Raw genomic sequence first — 16,583 nt, forward strand, 5'->3', positions numbered from 1 at the left:
AAGGACGTGATCGGGGCAGCCATCTCCAAAGAAGGGACATTTGACCTGAGGGAAGAAGGAACGGCCATGCAGAGAGACAGCCAGGGAGAGAGGACTCTAGGCAGAGGGTCCAGAGTATGCAAAGGCTCAGAGGCAGGATAGAGCTCAATGGGTCAGAATACAGCAAGGTGGCCAGGGTAGCTAGAGGAGGGATAAGCTGAGGCTGGGGAAACAGACAGGGGTCGGCCATCTAGGGCCCTGAAGGGCCAAACAGAGTTTGGGTTTTAAATGGAGGGTGTTGGGGGATGACCTCACTTCCCCGGGGCAGCTCCTGACCACCTCTGTCACCAGCTCCCAGATGTCCCTCACTTCCCCTTTGTCACCATGAGCACATCTGCAATTCTTTAATAGTTTGTCTCCCAGACATACTGTGAGTCTCTGAGGGGATACCCCACGTCTACCTCGCTCACCGCAATATCCCCTACACCCAGCACGGGCCTAGCATCCCACAGGCTCCCAACAAATATTAACTGAATGAGTAAATGCATGTCCGGTTAGGTAAACAACCCCCAAAATGACATAGTAACATGAAACAATCATTAGAGTGTAAGGGGATGAGTGAGGGAACCCAGCAGAAGAAATGGATTATTATTATGTCTAATAACAAATGTGGAAACTGAGTCACAAATGGAAATAACACCTACTCTTAGGATGATTGAATGAATTAAAAAAGATTGTACACTAAAAAGGGAAACTGAGTCACGGGGGAGGAATGATCCGCCAAAGGCATCCCTGAAAAAGCACCTAAGGACGGTACTGATGGGAGCAGGGGAGTGGGTCCAAGAAGCAAAAAAACAACTCTTCGGGCCCTGGAGATGGACACAATCTGGAGAGTGTGCTCACCAGCCCTTGAGCCTTTCTTTCCCCGCAGAAAATGTGTGGCTCCCTACGAGGGCATGGCCTGGGGCTGTCCAGTGCCCCCCTGAGACTGGGTGGGTTGGTTTAATTCAGGAGCAGGGTCAGGAAGAAGCCAGTTCTTAGTGTGAAAGCTCATCCACCAGACTCCTGTGGACTATTTCTCAAATGGTCCTGAACTCAGGAGAGGAAGACGGAGGGAACAGGTATCTGCTTCTCCCAACTCCGTAAGATACTGTCCTCTTCCCACCATCAACCAAAGGGCTTAATCCCCACTTGCCGCCAAGGCCTCTGCCCCAGGGATGGCTTCAGCAGCAACCCCCAAAGTGGATGATTCTGCCTACACCAGCTGTAGGAGCGGTCACCTCACCAGGACCCCAGCTCCACCTCCGTCCCAATACACACACAGACTCACGGCCACCATGCCAAGTGGACAGAACTAAAAGTGGAAAAAGAGGAAGTGGGACAGTCAATGATCACACCAGTCAAAAGAAATGAGGAAGTGAGGGGTCCACACGCCACTTCAGCCAGTGGATTAAGGAAGCATAAGGGAAACAGCACTCAGGAAGTGCAGGTCAGTCAGCTAAATCCAAGCTAAACCAGCCTCCAGATGAGCCTGTGTTCAAGCCCCCACCATGCTATTTGCTAGCATCTCACTTCTTCTCACTGCAGTCACACTGACAGGGCCTGGTGATCGGGAGGATATGGAGGTTTGAGCGGACCTGAAGCTCAGGATCAACCAAGGAGAAGTGCAGGGAACATACAAGCTCATTAATGTTGGGCTACATAAACAGATGTAGGGCGTTTAAGTCATAGGAGGTGACATCCCTCAACACGGGACTACATCCAGGGCGCTAGAGTCATTTGGGGGGACCGTTTATTTTTTTTAACTTTTAAATAACCGATTTTTCTATTTATAAAAGTAAACAGTGATCCTAGAGACAGTTTTGAAGATACAAAAACTGTACATCACTCATAATTCCTCCACCTGGTCCTAAGTCACAGTGGCTCTCAAGGTGTGGTCCCCGGACCAGCAGCATATAACCATCACTGGGGAACTTGTCAGAAATTCTCAAACCTCAACGGAGACCTAATGAATCAGAAACTTGGGGGTGGGCTCACCAAGTGACTCTAATGCAGGGGGTTTCCTTCCAGTCTTTTTCCTAAAAGGGCCAGAGCCATCTGTGGCAGCACCACAAGACCAGGGCCTGACACAGAGCAGGGACTCAATAAGCATCTATTGAAAACATGAGTGAATGAATGATTTCTCACATGAGCAGCTGTCTCTCCAGGGCCTGCCCTTCACCACAGTCAGTTTCTGGAAACGCAGGATGTTGCGTTCATGCCAGCTCCATCTCTCCACGGGGCTAAGGGGGGCCCAGGCGCTCGGGGGCTCGTCCCAGCTGCAGGCAGAATGCGGGTCAGCCCCTCCTGGCACGGCCCGTGGAAGAGAGCGGGTCCACAAAGGCCGGCTTGTGGCCCGCACGGGCCGGGTCTGCTGGGATGCAGGCAGCAGAAGCTGGTGAATGCAGGACTCGGGCAGGGGCTGAGCTTTTGGGCCTGAGGTGGGGCCAGGGAAAGGGCCTGCTAGGCCATAGGGAGGGGAGCTGGGAGGGCAGGACCTTGCTTCACTCCAGAAGTTCTTAGACCCCACTGAGCTACCGAATCCTCCAGGGCTGCTCAGTCCAACAGTCCCAGCCTCTGGCCCTACAAAGCCCTGCAATGACAGTCTGAACCAACTGACAGAGCTGGGGGCTAGGGAGGGGAGCTCAGCCTTCCCAACTCCCTCACAGACAGTTCAGGGGCCTTCCTGCTCCTCTCCTCCCTCCCAGACCCCCATCCATGTGGAAGCAGGAGGAAGGGATCAAACCCCAGCAAGATTGTTGGAGAACCCCCCCCCCCGCAACAATGGTGGGGGAACCCCAAACCTCATCCTCCCCTGCAGATAGGAAAAGGCCAGCAGTGCCCACCTCAGAAACTGGGGGCCCCGATTCTCTACCCCACAGTCAGAAAGGCCAGCCTAAAGAAGCCGGGGAAAGGTGCTCAGACCTGGCATGGCCTGCCAGGTCAATGCCATCCATCCCCTGTGGCCACTCCTTCAGGCTGACTTCTCTTCCCCTTGAAGCTCAGCCTGATTATTTAGGACTGGGAAAGGGGGTGGGGTAGGACAGGAATAGAGAATAGGAACGGGGTACCCTGCCTACTGCCAGAGTAGTCTTTATAGAAAATGTTTATTTTGCTCTAACTACAGTGGAAATTCCTGTTTATTGGAGATAACTTGGAAAAAAAGCTGGTCACTTTCTGTCTCCTCCACTATTTCCCACTGGCTTCTCTGCATTAGGTCCAAGCCCCTTAACCTGGAACCGGAGCTGCCCCTGGTCTCCTCCCTATTTCTGTCTTGCCCCCCACCCCTGCATCCTCCACCCCCGACGTCCCGCTATGCCAGGACTAGAAAATAGCTACCATCTCGGGGCACATGGCTGGCTCAGTCAGTAGAACATATGACTTGATCGCAACGTTGTAAGTTCGAGCTTCATGTTGGGGATAGAGATTACTTAAAAATAAAATCTTAAAAAAAAAAGAAAGAAAGAAAAAGAAAGAAAGCTACCATCAATGGGGAAGCTCATGAATGACCAGGCAATGCCTACATGTGCAATAATGTGATCCTCCTCCCAGCCCTGTGAGGTTGGTATTGAAGATGTTCCCTTTTTGCAGATGAGAAACTGAGGCTCAGAAATTTCCTAGAGCTGCTCAAGCAAGGGAATGGTGGAGCTGGAAACAGGACCTTACCCATGTTCTACCTCAAGGTTTGCTTGGGCTAGTCCCTCTGCTGGAATGGCCTTTGCCAGGCTAACTCCTAATTTATGTCATCCTTCCAGAACATTCTCTCCTTCTCCATCACCACCCCCCACTCCCCGCCCCCCCACCCCCGGCCAAACCACACACCCTGAACTCCATTCTTCTCTGTGCTAACAACTTCAGGTTGCATTTGCCTGCTTTCAACTCTATCTTCCCCAAGAGCTGGGGGGAGGGCAGGTGCCAGGTCCCACCCGTGTCTGGTCCCCAGCACGGCCCAGGACAGGCACACATCATTGTCTACCGGTAGATGTCTGACTAGAAGGATGAGTATGCTTCTGCCCTGCCCAGTCTCTCTCCACAGACCAGGGTGGGCAAGCTCTCCTGATCCCAGCCCCAAGTCAGCTGCAAAGAGTCGGGGAGAGCCTGGGCAGGGTCTCTCTACCCAGGGAACTCCTGCTTAGTCACTCACTCCCTGCCCACAAAGTGCATCTCTGTCCATCCCCCTACACACCCTCCAGATGATCCATGAGGTCAGCCTGCAGGAAGCAGCCTCTCAGAGGCAGACCCGCTCCCTGAAATGGATTAGTTCCCAGGAATCCTGGAGGAGCTGGCCAGGAAGAGTCTCTTGGTCCCTTTTGGGCCAGAGGACCAAACATGAGCTCACACTACTGCTAATAATAGCGAGACCTTGCACGGCAGCACGGGGTTTCACAGTTTACAAAGACATTCCGTCTGAATCATCTCATGGGTCCTCACAGAAACCCCATGGACAGGCAGGACAGGAACCAGCACCTCTGTTCTAGAGACGGAGAACTGCAGAGAAGCACAGGGAAGGTGGGCTGTGCCCAAACTCACACCGAGAGACCTCCAAGCAGGACTCAGATTGCAGACCTCAGATTCTTTTGTCTGTACCAGAATTCAGGGAACTCATCGACTTGGATGGGAAGGGGGAAAAAATAGCATATCTCTACTTCCACCAGCCTCGAACTAAAAATTAACATTTCCTTCTATTCCGGACAAGCCATAGTTGTATGAGCAGTACTCGTAAGTTTGCCACCAAAAGAAATCACAGATATTTTCATATCACATAACAATTGCAGAAGTGTCAAAATAGTGTTTACACTCATCAGTACTTTGAAATTGCACTGACTACACTGGTTAATAGACCGGTCAGCAGATCTGATGAGTTAATAAACATATATTTACTATATTATAACTTAAAAGTATCTTTTGATAATTGTAATATATTTGGTTTCATTTGTGTTTTAAACACTTAAAAACATTATTCTGAGAATTATTCTCAGCAAAGAGCTTAAAGGCATCTGTGGCACAAAATAATACATAGCCTGTGTTCCTTCCAGAGGTGCCTCATCTGTGGGGTCTGACTTGGCCCCCCAGACCCCCTCTCTTCTCCACCAGGGCATAAAGCTAGAGAAGCAGAGCTCGGCCTTCAAGCCACATTTATTTTATTTTATTTTTTAATGTTTATTTATTTTTGAGAGAGAGAGAGCACATGCAAGCGGGGAGGGGTGCAGAGAGACAGGGGGACAGAGCATCTGAAGCGGGCTCTGTGCTGGCTGCAGACTGTCCCAATGAGGGGTCAAACTCATGAAACGCGAAATCATGACCTGTGCTGAAGTCAGATGCTCAGCCAACTGAGCCATCCAGGTGCCCCTCAAGCCACATTTTAAATGTTGCAGGAAAGAGGGACACCTGGGTGGCTCATTCGGTTGAGCATCCAACTTCTGCTCAGGTCACGATCTCACAGTTTGTAAGTTCAAGCCCTGCATTGGGCTCGTTGCTGTCAGCGCAAAGCCTGCTTCAGATCCTCCGTCCCCCTCTCTGCCCCTCCTCCACTTGTGCGCTCTCTCTCAAAATAAATAAACGTTAAAAAAAAAAATCCTTTAAAATAAATAAATAAATGTTGCAGGACAGAATGTTTTCTACAAGAAACCTACACAAATATACGACGATAAATCTTTGTACAATGAGGACAAGAGGGGGAAGTTTAGGTTTGGGGCCCACTGGAACACTTGTAAGTGACTCCAGACGATCCATCTGATAAAACTGGTCAGTAGGAGTAGATGGTGAGTAGTCTCTTGACCTGAAGGGCTGGAGACGAAAGTGACCAAATTCGAGGCCCCTCTGCAGAAACACAGGAAGTGGCAATGAGTGATGTGAACCCAGCAACAGCTGCCAGCCAGCCCTGAGGGAACAGGGATGGAAGCAGGGGGTTAGAAGCTTCCTGAAGGCAGGAGGAGATCACTTCTTACCAGCCACCAAGGAAGAAACTATACCACAGCAGAGGTCCCCAGCTACCTCCCACCCACGAGTGTCAGCCCCCACAGGGCTCGGGTTCACCCAGCAGCCCCAGGGAACTCTGATGTGAGTCCTACAGACCTCCTTGGAATACCAAGGCTGAGTCAGGCGCAGGGAGCCAGTGTCTCAGCACAACCAGCTCCCGAAGGGACCCTGTACTGCCTGGGCCTCCTTCCATTCTGTATGTCTCCCACCTCTGCCTCCCCCTCCACCTCAAATGCCACCTCCACCAAGAAGCCTCCCTGGCTGCCCCAAGGCACAGCCTTTTGTGTAATGAGCAATTACTGAGTATGTATAGAGAGCCAGATTCACCACCAGATCATTGACTTTAACCCTGAGGATGGCCAGTTTTCTCCCCATTAATTGTTCTCCACTTAGTACATGGAGAGTTTAGTTTCGTTGCAACCATGTCACTCTCCTGTTTAAAACTCTCCAATGATCACCAAAATCTGGAAACAACCCACATGTCCCTCAGCTGAATGGATAAACGGTGGCACACATGTGACGGAATACTACTCAGCAACAAAAAGGAATAAACTGCTGAGACCCACAACAACGTGGATGAAGCTCAAACCCGTTATGTCAGGTGTAGGAAGCCAGGCTCAGCAGGCCACTGCAGGATTCCCTTTACATGACATTCTGGAAAAAGCAAGACCGCAGAGACAGAAAACAGATCAGTGCTTGTGGGAGGCTGGGGGAGGAGGAATGGACTAGAAAGGAGCCCAGGAGTTTTTTGGGTCCATGTCTGGACTGTGATGGGTTACAGAGCTGTACGCTTCTGCCAAAACTCACTTTACTGTATGTAAATCACCTGATCCAAGAGCAAGACAAAAGACAAAAGCCACATCGGCTCTTCTCCCAGAAATCACCTCGCCTGTCCCACCACGAAGCCTCTGCCCCAGTGGGTCCCTCTGCCTGGACTTCCCTCCCTGCGTCTCTGCACTACGGGCTCCCCTCCTGCTTAAAGCCTCCACGTAAATGCCACCTCCTCAGAGAAGCCTTCCAAGACCCCTCCAAGCCCATCGTGTCCACGTTCTCTCACGGAATGTGTCACAGGCTTATCTGTGATGCGAATTATTTTCCTTATTGATCTGTTTGCTTATGGAATGTCAGTCTCTGCCACTAAGATGTGAGCTTCAGGAGGGCAGGACCTGGCGCCGTGCCTGGCACACTAAGGAACAGCTCAATAAAGAGCCGCCGGATTAACAAAGGGGTCCTAAGAGGGGAAGATTACCATCCTGTTCCCCTGCCCTGCAGAAAACTGCTTCTAGTCAGTGGTGCTATGTTTAAGTCTAATTCTGTGACTCTGTGAACCTAATGCCCACGGGGGCTTGGGATCCTGGTAGCGGGCCTCAAATTCCCTCCTATCAACTCCCAAGTTACATTCTCAAATATGTCATCTCCTCCTCTGGCTCCAGGGACCTGACAGGCCGATGGGCAGGCAGACCCAGGAAGAATGACAGAGCCGAGCTAAAGCACCCAGAACTCTCCCTCTGTAGGGCAGCAACCATTCCATGGAGGAACAGCAGCCTCTGCCTGGCCAGCCTTCTCCCACACCGCCCCGGCCACCACGGTCCCTCCCTTGGGCTAAAGCCCAGGCTGCCTGCCCATCTGCCAGCCTGGCTCTGGCCTGGGGCACTCACCCCGGTCCAGAAGGGCTGACCTGCAGGGTGGGCCAACAGTGGCCACAGGGGCAGCACGCCAGCCCCCCGAGAGGCTAGGGCCGCCATCTGCTATCCCTTCTGTCGGTCCCCCAGGTCTGTCAAGGCTCCAGATGAGATCATTGCAGTTGGACCCCAAGGAACGCAGAAGGCTCTGCAAAACGCCACTTCCCTCCCCACTCAAAAGCAAAGATTCTGGGAACAGCAAGGTGGGGGGCGGGGGACAGACAGGGACACTGAGGCCTGGAGAGGGATGAGCACGCCCCCACCCCCCGCCCCAGAGCGTCCAGAGTCAAGCAGAGAGGGACTCTGCATGCCTGCCTCCTAGCCCAGAGCTCAACCCAGCTTAGCCTAAGCTGGGCTCCAGTTTGGGGATAGTCAGGGTCAAAAGTCCTAGAGGAGGGCCAGGACGCCCAGCCAGGTACGGCCATGCCACACCAATGTCCCTGCTCCAGCCTGGCACAGAGGCTGCCTGGTCCCAGTGACCCATTGGGTCATGAAGGAAGACAGCGATCTTGGACTTGCCCCTCCAACACCAGTAAATAAAAATAGACAAGAGCGCTCCCTCTGTGCCACGTCTCGCTGTATCCCCAGCCCCCCCCCCCCAACTGCCTGGTGAGGAACCAAGGTCAAATAGGTCAACAGTGTTCTCTAAGGTCCCACACTAAAGTGGCTGAGCCAGGATTCAAGTTCAGTTTGAGCTCCTGTAAACTAGACCAGTCTCTATAATGGGACAACAGTGACAATAATAGCTAATACTTACAGGATCTTACTGTGTGCCAAACACCTGGCTGAGCTCTGCCTGAATTTCCATTATCTCATGCTAACAGTCCTTTTGCGGCACGTGCTATTACTTTATGCCCATTTTGCCAATAAGCAAACAGAGGCTCAAGAAGATAAAGGCTCCACAGCCAGTCAGGAGCGTGCCTCCCAAATCTGACACAGCTCTCTGCTTGAAACCACAGACACCCCCTCTGGAGCGGAGGGGTGTGTGCATATGTGTGTGTATGTGTGTGTTTGGGGTGAGAATATACCTGGAGACCATCTCCCACCAAGGCCAGGCCTGGCTTGTCACTGGCCCATTCCAGGCCTCACCCAACAGAATAGGGAGACATCCGCCTTTCTGGGGGTGGGGGGAGGCGCTCACAGTGGGAGCGCCTGACGATGTCCCTCTTGTCCTTTCTGTGTGAACAGGAAGGAAGGCAGCATTTGGATCTGGATGTGTTTAAAACATCTTCCAAACGGCCTCTGGGCTGCAGCCAAATCTCAGAGCAGGGACAGAACAGGGCTCAGAGATTCTTGGGGAGGGAAAGTGAGGCTGGAGAGAGGAAGACTGACTCCAGGCCACACAACCTGAAGCTTCTGCACACCCCAGCCATTTCCCACCTCCGAGCTTTTGTCTGGGCCATCGCCCTGCCTGGCACCCTGGAACGAGCACCACCAGACCTCCCATCCTTCTGCCTCTTGCCATTTCCAGGCTGTGTGACCTTTGCCAAGCCCTTTACCCTCTCTGAGCTCAATTTACACCTGTGTGAAAGGAAGGGGCTAGGTCCCACCCCGGCAAGGTCCCTGCCTACACGCAGAACACATGGGGGAGGGGCCGATGGGCAACTTGTAATTACCCAGTTAATAACCTAATTACTGTTGAGGTAAATGTCCCCAAGGAGCCTATAGAAAGCTCCTGGATGTCTAACTCGGGGGCCTGGCCTGGAGCTGAGCACAGGAAGGTGGAAACGAACAGAAAGGGGAGGGAACCGTAAGCACAAAGGCCCCCCAGGTGGGAAGAGCACAGGGACTGAGACCTGGGTGTGAGGAACACAAGGGAGCTTGGGTGAAGCGAGGTGAGCTGAGGCTGAGGGAGGCAGAACCACACAGGCTGCCCAGGCACTTGGCCAAGGCCAAGGAGGGGAGAGGCTGTTGCAGCTGACCCAGAAGATCCCGAGCAGATCTGGGGCAAACTAGCAGAAAAATGTTTAGCTGAGCCAGCCTAGCTGTGGGACCCCAAACTATTTTTCCACTGGAGCCTGTGCTTCTTTGTGGCCCAGGCAACAGGAGATTATTCACCTTGATCTTAGAATGCGGGACCCCAAAGGCATCCTCCACCGGCAAAGGAGTATCCCCAGGTTACAGAGTCTGCAGCACTGGCCGTCTAGAGAAGACCAACATGGGATGGGAGGGAAAGGGGGAACGCAAGGGACAGAAGTGTTTGGGGGATCTCCACGATGCAGTTCAGCTCCACGCACACCTCCCAGACCCCTGCTCCAGGCCGAGACTCACACCCAGAGCCAGACGCAACCTCTGCCTCAAGGACCCAGGGCTTACAGACGCCAGTCTGCCAGTAAGCGGTGAGGGCGGATAGCTGCCGAGTCCTTACAATGAGCCAGGCCCCCACTAATCCTTACACACATGCTTTCCCTTACTCGGTGCTCACCGCAACCCTGTAGGGTGAGCACTGCCAGCATCCCCAATTTTCAGGTGAGGAGACTGAGCCTCGTAAAGGGGAAGCTGATAGAGGAAAAGGCAGAGCCAGGATTCAAGCCTACCTCGGTGCGGCACTAGATCACAGTGCTCTCAACCACCTTGGACCCCAGAGAAGGGAAGGGCTGGCCTGCTGCTCCCACCTTCTCTGACTCCCTGCCATTCCTCAGGGAAGCTAGCCCTATCTGCTCAGAATGCAGACACGGTACTGACCTGCGGGCCTCCAGTGAAGGCCACGGTCAGCCTGTCCCAGAATACCCTGGAGTCTCTGGCTCTTTCCCCACCCCAGCCCCAAGTTCCTTCTGGCACCGGAGGGCAGAGAGTATGACCACAGATGAGGTCATGTGTATGTGCTATGAGGGGAATGACCTTAGCAATAACCTTGGCTGCTGGTCAGGCCCCTGCTTGGAACTTAGCCAAGCCCCTCCCCTGGGGAATTTCCTCTCCCCTGGAGGCCACACAGGATGTAGGGCTCCTTCTCTTCCTCTGTGCTCAGGATGGTACTAGATGCACCGTGTACCTGAACACTAATCCTCCTAAGTGCCCTGCAAAAAGGGATTCGATTCCCATTTTACGGACAAGAAGGCTGAGGCCTGATGAGGGGATTTTCACATGGAGACCATGCATAGGGAGGACAAAGCAAGGTTTGGCCCTAGACTTGACCCCAAACATGGAATTTGTCAATGAGACCACAGAGCCTTCCTTTCCTCCCGCTCTGGACTCCTGCGTCTAGGGCGAGAGGCACACTCTAAGGGGGCACCTACTAGCCTTGCTGTATGGCTCCCTCCCAGCAAAGTGTTCACAGCACCTCAGCTCAGCTTGGCATTCGAGGCCCTTCCCGAGCAAGCCCAACTCTCCTTCCCAGCCTCTCCCTGACCCCTGCTCACACCCACCATTCCCTCCAGCTCTTCTGTTTTAAGCCCACAGACCACCTACAGACCTTGATCACTACCTTTCATTCAATCACACAACAAATATTTATTGAGTCCCTACGAGGTGCCAGGCACCATCCCAGCAGCTGGACCCAGAGGCAGCCACTCAAGGCTAACTCCTCAGCTCTAATGCCCCCTCCTCCAGGAAGTCTTCAGGACCCTCTTCTGAGCGTCCACATCTCCTCCAACCTCCTTCATCCTGGCCTCCTTCATTGTTTCCCAGGCAGAAATGGGCACCCTTCAAAGATGGGAGTGGCATGGCCTTCCACAGCCCCCAGCAAAGGGGGAAGGGGAGGAGGAGGGAGATGAGGGCAAGCCGGAAATTCCAAGGAGATTAGAAGGGAGTTGCCCCTGGGCAGTGTTTCTCCTGTGGGCAGGCCTGACAATTGCTCCATTTCTCTCAGCCCACTGGGCCCAGGCCCAAGTGCTGGGCATCAGGCGCCCGAGCGCCTTTGGTGCAGCTTCTCCTGACGTAGTGACCTGCCAGACCCAGGCCGTTACAAATCAAGCCCCTGCCACACTCCTCACCATTCCCAGCAGCCCTGTGGAAGGAACCTTGTGGAGTAGCTGAACATAGTCGTTTGTACACATCGGCTCCAGAGGACAGGGACCAGGATTTCCTGTATTTCTGTGTGGGCGAACTGTCACAGCCTGTGTGTGTGTGCGTGTGTGCGCGCTCACTCGGGCACGTGTGTGTGTGTCTGGGATCCTGTTTTGTGAGTCTCTGGTTCCCGAGGGCAAATGCTACAGGCCTGACATTTGACATTTGAGTGCACTCTGCTTGTGTCCCTGCTTATGTGTACGTGGCTATGTGTCTTGTGTCTGTGTGTCTCCTGGGTGTGCGTCTGAGCCCCAGATAAAGGTAAGTGTGCAAGGGCCTCCACCTTCTCTTTGTGGAAGAGACAGGGTGAGCATCTGGGTGATGAGCTTGTCTGTGCCCGCCTGGCAGGAGTGGATCTCTGGATTTGCGTGGATGCTGGCGCCTGTGTGTAATGAGTCTGCGTGGGTTTGTGTGTGCGCCTGCATATGTATGTGTACTTCCGATACGTCTGAGGGTGTCTCAAAGCTGTGTGTCCATCTGGGACACAGCCAAGCATGTCTGGGTAGGTAAGATGTGTGCGTGTGTAAGTGGGTGTTTCTGAGCCAGGGGTCTTCTAGATGGTGTGAGTTTGTCGCGTCTGGTATTGTGTGTGTATGAGGAGACAGACTTTGTATCTGCATAGGTTTGTGTCCTCCTGAGAGTGTGTCCTCTCTGACACGTCATGAGGTGTGCTTCTGGAAGCATACAACCTATGTGTGTATCACTGGATGTATATGTGACACGCGTATGAGTGGCTGTGGATCTCTGAGCATGCGCTGTGCGTACGTGTGTTTGTGTGTGCTCGACAGAGTGTGCCCAGGGACACAGGCCCAGCCCCTCTGTGAGGAATGCTGGGAGCCCTGGGAGCTCCGTGGTCCCCCCAGGCCTCCGCAGCAGCCGGCCTCATATTTTCCATCTCATTTTCCATCTCGCTGGAGCTGCCCGCCTCCCCCTAAGGACAGGCAAACCGCTGAGGATTCTTAAAGACCCAGGTCTCAGAGAAGATTCTTCCAGACCCCCTCTCAGCTGCCACTTGGGGGGCTGGGACTCAGGGCAGGGACCAGGCGGGAGCTTTGCTGACCGTAATGACCAACCCCCCTCCCGAACCCAGCGACAGATTCTAGAAGCTAAGAAGAGCTGAGAAAACATCTGGCATTTGGCCTGGTAGCCAGGCAGCTCTCAGAACATATGAGTTGAATGAATGAATGAATGAATGAATGAATGAATGAATGCCTGGAGAAGCAGGTAAGGAAAAGGGACAACAGAGACAGGCACTAACATTTACTGCGCACCACACTCGAAAGGCTCCCCATGACCCTGAGGCAGGCATGCTTATCCCCCGATTTACAGAAGAAGAAACAGAGGCTCAGAAAGGCTGAGTATCTCACCCAACATCACACAGCTTGTAACTGACAAATCCAGGCAAGAACTCTGCTCTGTGAAACTCAGAGGCACAAGCCACCTCCTGCATGGGAGAGGGTGGAAGAGCAATGGGACAAGGGGAGCTCCTTAGGGTTCTCTAGTGAGGTTCCTAAGTACAGCCACGGTGCAATCGTGGGCACATTTACATAGCCTCTTGGTTTCCTTATCTGCCAAATGGATCTGACGTCAGAACCCTCAACACAGGGTTGCTGTGAGGAGTAAGGGCTTACTTAACCCAGAGCCTAGCGCACTGGAAGCGATCAACAGGGGATAGCATTCATGAGGCAAGAGCCACAGAAGTCCAGGGATCAGTGGTCTGGGGGGTCCCCCGAACGTTTCTAATAGTCCAGCTCCCTGGGTTCTAGCCTAACCATTAACTAACCCTTAAGGCTGGATCCAAACCCCCATCGTTTCCTCCAGTACCTCACATCCCCCTTGTCCCAATCACACGCTGCACAGGTGCAAGGCACATATTCCCATACGTGCATGCACGTACATGTCCCTTGCCGCCTGCCTGCAGGCCCAGGGCCCCACCCCAGCCTATGTTACCTCTACTTGTTCCCAACAAGTCTTAGCTTGGAGCCTGGCACACAACAGGATCCCTCTAACCAACCTGTGTCCCAGACTAGACACACCGTTAGCAACTAAAAGCTCACTGCTCCAGTCATGCTATAGAAAGAACAGGACCTAGAGTTAGCCCAACCAGGTTTGGAATCCTGGCTGTGACCTGGGGCCTCCATTTACCCGAATGTACAATGAGAACTAGAGGTGGAGGACGGATGCTTCCTCTCCTAGGCTGACATCTAGATTGGCTGTACTTCACTCACACCTAGACCCTCCAAGGAGGGAGCAGGGCAGCATGGAATATGATCACACCTTCCTGTCCCCCTGGAAGCAGCTCCTGATTTATTCACATCCTAAAGCTACGGGGACCCACCTTCCTGGCTTCTCCCAGCTCCCCCAAGAATAAAGACACGGACGTCCTGTCTGCTCATTGGCTAACAAAGACAACAGTTCCCCCAAGAGATGTGGGATTTCACTGCTTGTAAAACGTTTTCTTGTCTATTCATACCTCCCTGGTTCCTGAAAACAATCCTATAAAGCTGCCTGGGTAGGTTCCATCACCTTCATTATATAGATGAAAAAAAGGAGCTCAGAGAGGCCAAGCGACTTGCTCAAAGCCACACAGTAAATGGCAGAGTCAGATCTGAAAGCCAGGTCTTTGGGCCTCAACTCTCAGATTCTTCCATCTACACTCAGATGGTTCTCAGCATGTCCTCACCACATGGTACATGGACAACAGTTAGCGGTGATGGGGAGGAAGACCTCAGACTACCAGGGTTTTGAAGGTCAAATGCAGTCATTGTGTCTGCTCTGCAACTAAAGCTGCATCTTAGAATCCTGGAACCTTGAAAGTTAATAATCTTCAGACTTCCTTGGCTGGAATGGATCCTGAGGTCAGGCAGCTCAGCTGCAGTCACCCCATAAATCCCTCCCTGAATCTTCCTTCTAATCACAACCACCAACGTTTTGTACAGTTTACAAGCTGCTTTCCACAAACCCTACATCTTCATCCAAACATGCAAGGTCACCCAGCCTTTGTTTGAATAACTCAAGTGACAGCAAGCTCACTCTCTTCTCCGTAGCAGCCCCTATCATCTGATCGAGAGGCAGCTGCCCCATTTACACTTTCCCGGCTTGGGCCCCAGGGCAGGCCTCTAGCAACAGGAGATCGGCCACCACCAGTGAGGCCTTCCTTCCGTGGTAGACAGGTCCCAGGGCCCCCACCACTGGGAGATGAACCCAAGCAGGGCCCCACCAGACTTGGGACTCAACCCAGGTAGCATGTAATCTGCAGGGGACACACTGGGGATCTAAAGTCCTCTCCTGGTAACTCAGTTTGTGCATCTTGGAAGCAAAGAGGCCCAGAGGGGCAGGAAACACGTCAAGAGTGCAATACACTCTTGGGGCACCTGGGTGGCTCAGTTGGTTAAGCGTCCCACTTTGGCTCAGGTCACGATCTTACAGTCCGTGAGTCTGAGACCCGTGTTGGGCCCTCTGGTGCCAGCGCAGAGCCCGCCTGAGATCCTCTGACCACCCCCTGCCCCTCCCCTGCTGGTTCTCTCTCTCAAAACAAATATACTTTAAAAACAAACAAACAAACAAAAAACAGAGCATAATACACTCTTACTCCAAGCCCTGGCTGTCTGGAGAACCGGCTCAGGGACCCAGAGCAAGTGCCTTCCTCTCTCTGGCCACAGTTAACCCATCTGTAGAATGAACAAAACACCTCCCATGACAGCCACTACACTTAATGGTCCACATGCCCAATCTCTAGATTTTCATCTCGCCTCTGTGAGATTGGCAGCTGGATCAAACAAAGCTCTAGAGGGACCAACCCAAAGTGCACGCGGCAAGAACTGCACAGTCTGGCCCTGCTCACCTCGCCGCCCAACCTCCTCCCTCTCTCCAGTCTCTGCACTATCCCTCGAAGTCAACACACTTTTTCCCACTTCCTTCAGCCGGGAATGTTCTTATCTAGGTCCTATTCAGCTGACCGCATGTCACCCTCCAGGCCTTGGCCTCCCTGAAGGCCCCCAGCCCCACTGAGAACATGATGGGTGCCTCTGGAAACGTGTCACACACCACTGGGAAACAGCAGTGATCACAACTGCCCTCATCTGAGGCAGACACTCCAGAGGTGTTTGCAAACATTATCTCCTTTAACCCTTAAGGTTGGAAGATGTGGGATATACCTTTTTACAATGAGGAAACTGAGGTCTGGAGATAGTAAGTAACTTGCCCGAGTTCACACAGCCAGGAAGCCACAGACCCGGATCCAATAGTAGCCTGAGGTCTGCGCATGAAGCCTGCAGTACTGAATGAATGATGGAAACGTGGTCCAGTCCCAGCCTAGGCAATGGGAGGTGCCCAGCCAGGCCCTGGCCCCTGTGAGACCTTGGGCTCAACCCCCAGCCTTCTGGGATTACTGCCCATCTTAAGAGTCACGGCTGGCCCAGGCAGACTCCAGAGCTTTGCCTGATGACTTCCTGGAAGGGACAGGAACCCACAGGGGTTGGTACACAAGGAGATTCTGAGGCAAAGCTCCATGGCCCATCTCCCTCGCCAGGACAAACAGTGTGAGCAGGAAGCAGGAGTAAGGAGCTCAGGGTGTGAGTTCAGAGCAGCTTAGGCAGGCAGTGCCAGAAGCAGCTCAGGGCACCAAGAGGGCAGGACCAGGCCTCTTTCTGGATTATCTCTGTCCCACCCACCCTCCACTTGTCCTCTCCTCACTACGGGCTTCTGAACACTGTGAGAGCTGACTGAACGAACCTTCAATTGTCAACAGTGAACGGCGCCTTTGGGAAGACTTACCCTCCCATTTAATAGATGAGAAGGCTGAGACCTGGCTTGGGGAAAGATGAGAGGCTGAAGGGGTGGATTATGCTGATTCAGACAGTCCCTGTCCTTTTATTCTACAAGTATTTACTGAACACA

The 16,583-nt window shown here is 53.0% G+C and overlaps 1 protein-coding gene across 3 annotated transcripts in view; it reads right to left on the minus strand.

Moving 5' to 3' along the window:
- Positions 1-16,583, minus strand: part of MTCL2 (microtubule crosslinking factor 2) — a 72,373-nt gene that overhangs the window by 53,175 nt on the left and 2,615 nt on the right. The window lies entirely within an intron of this gene.

Source organism: Puma concolor, chromosome A3, assembly GCF_028749965.1.
Source record: "Puma concolor isolate L17-30 chromosome A3, mPumCon1.1.hap2, whole genome shotgun sequence".
NCBI classification, from domain to species: Eukaryota; Metazoa; Chordata; class Mammalia; order Carnivora; family Felidae; genus Puma; species Puma concolor.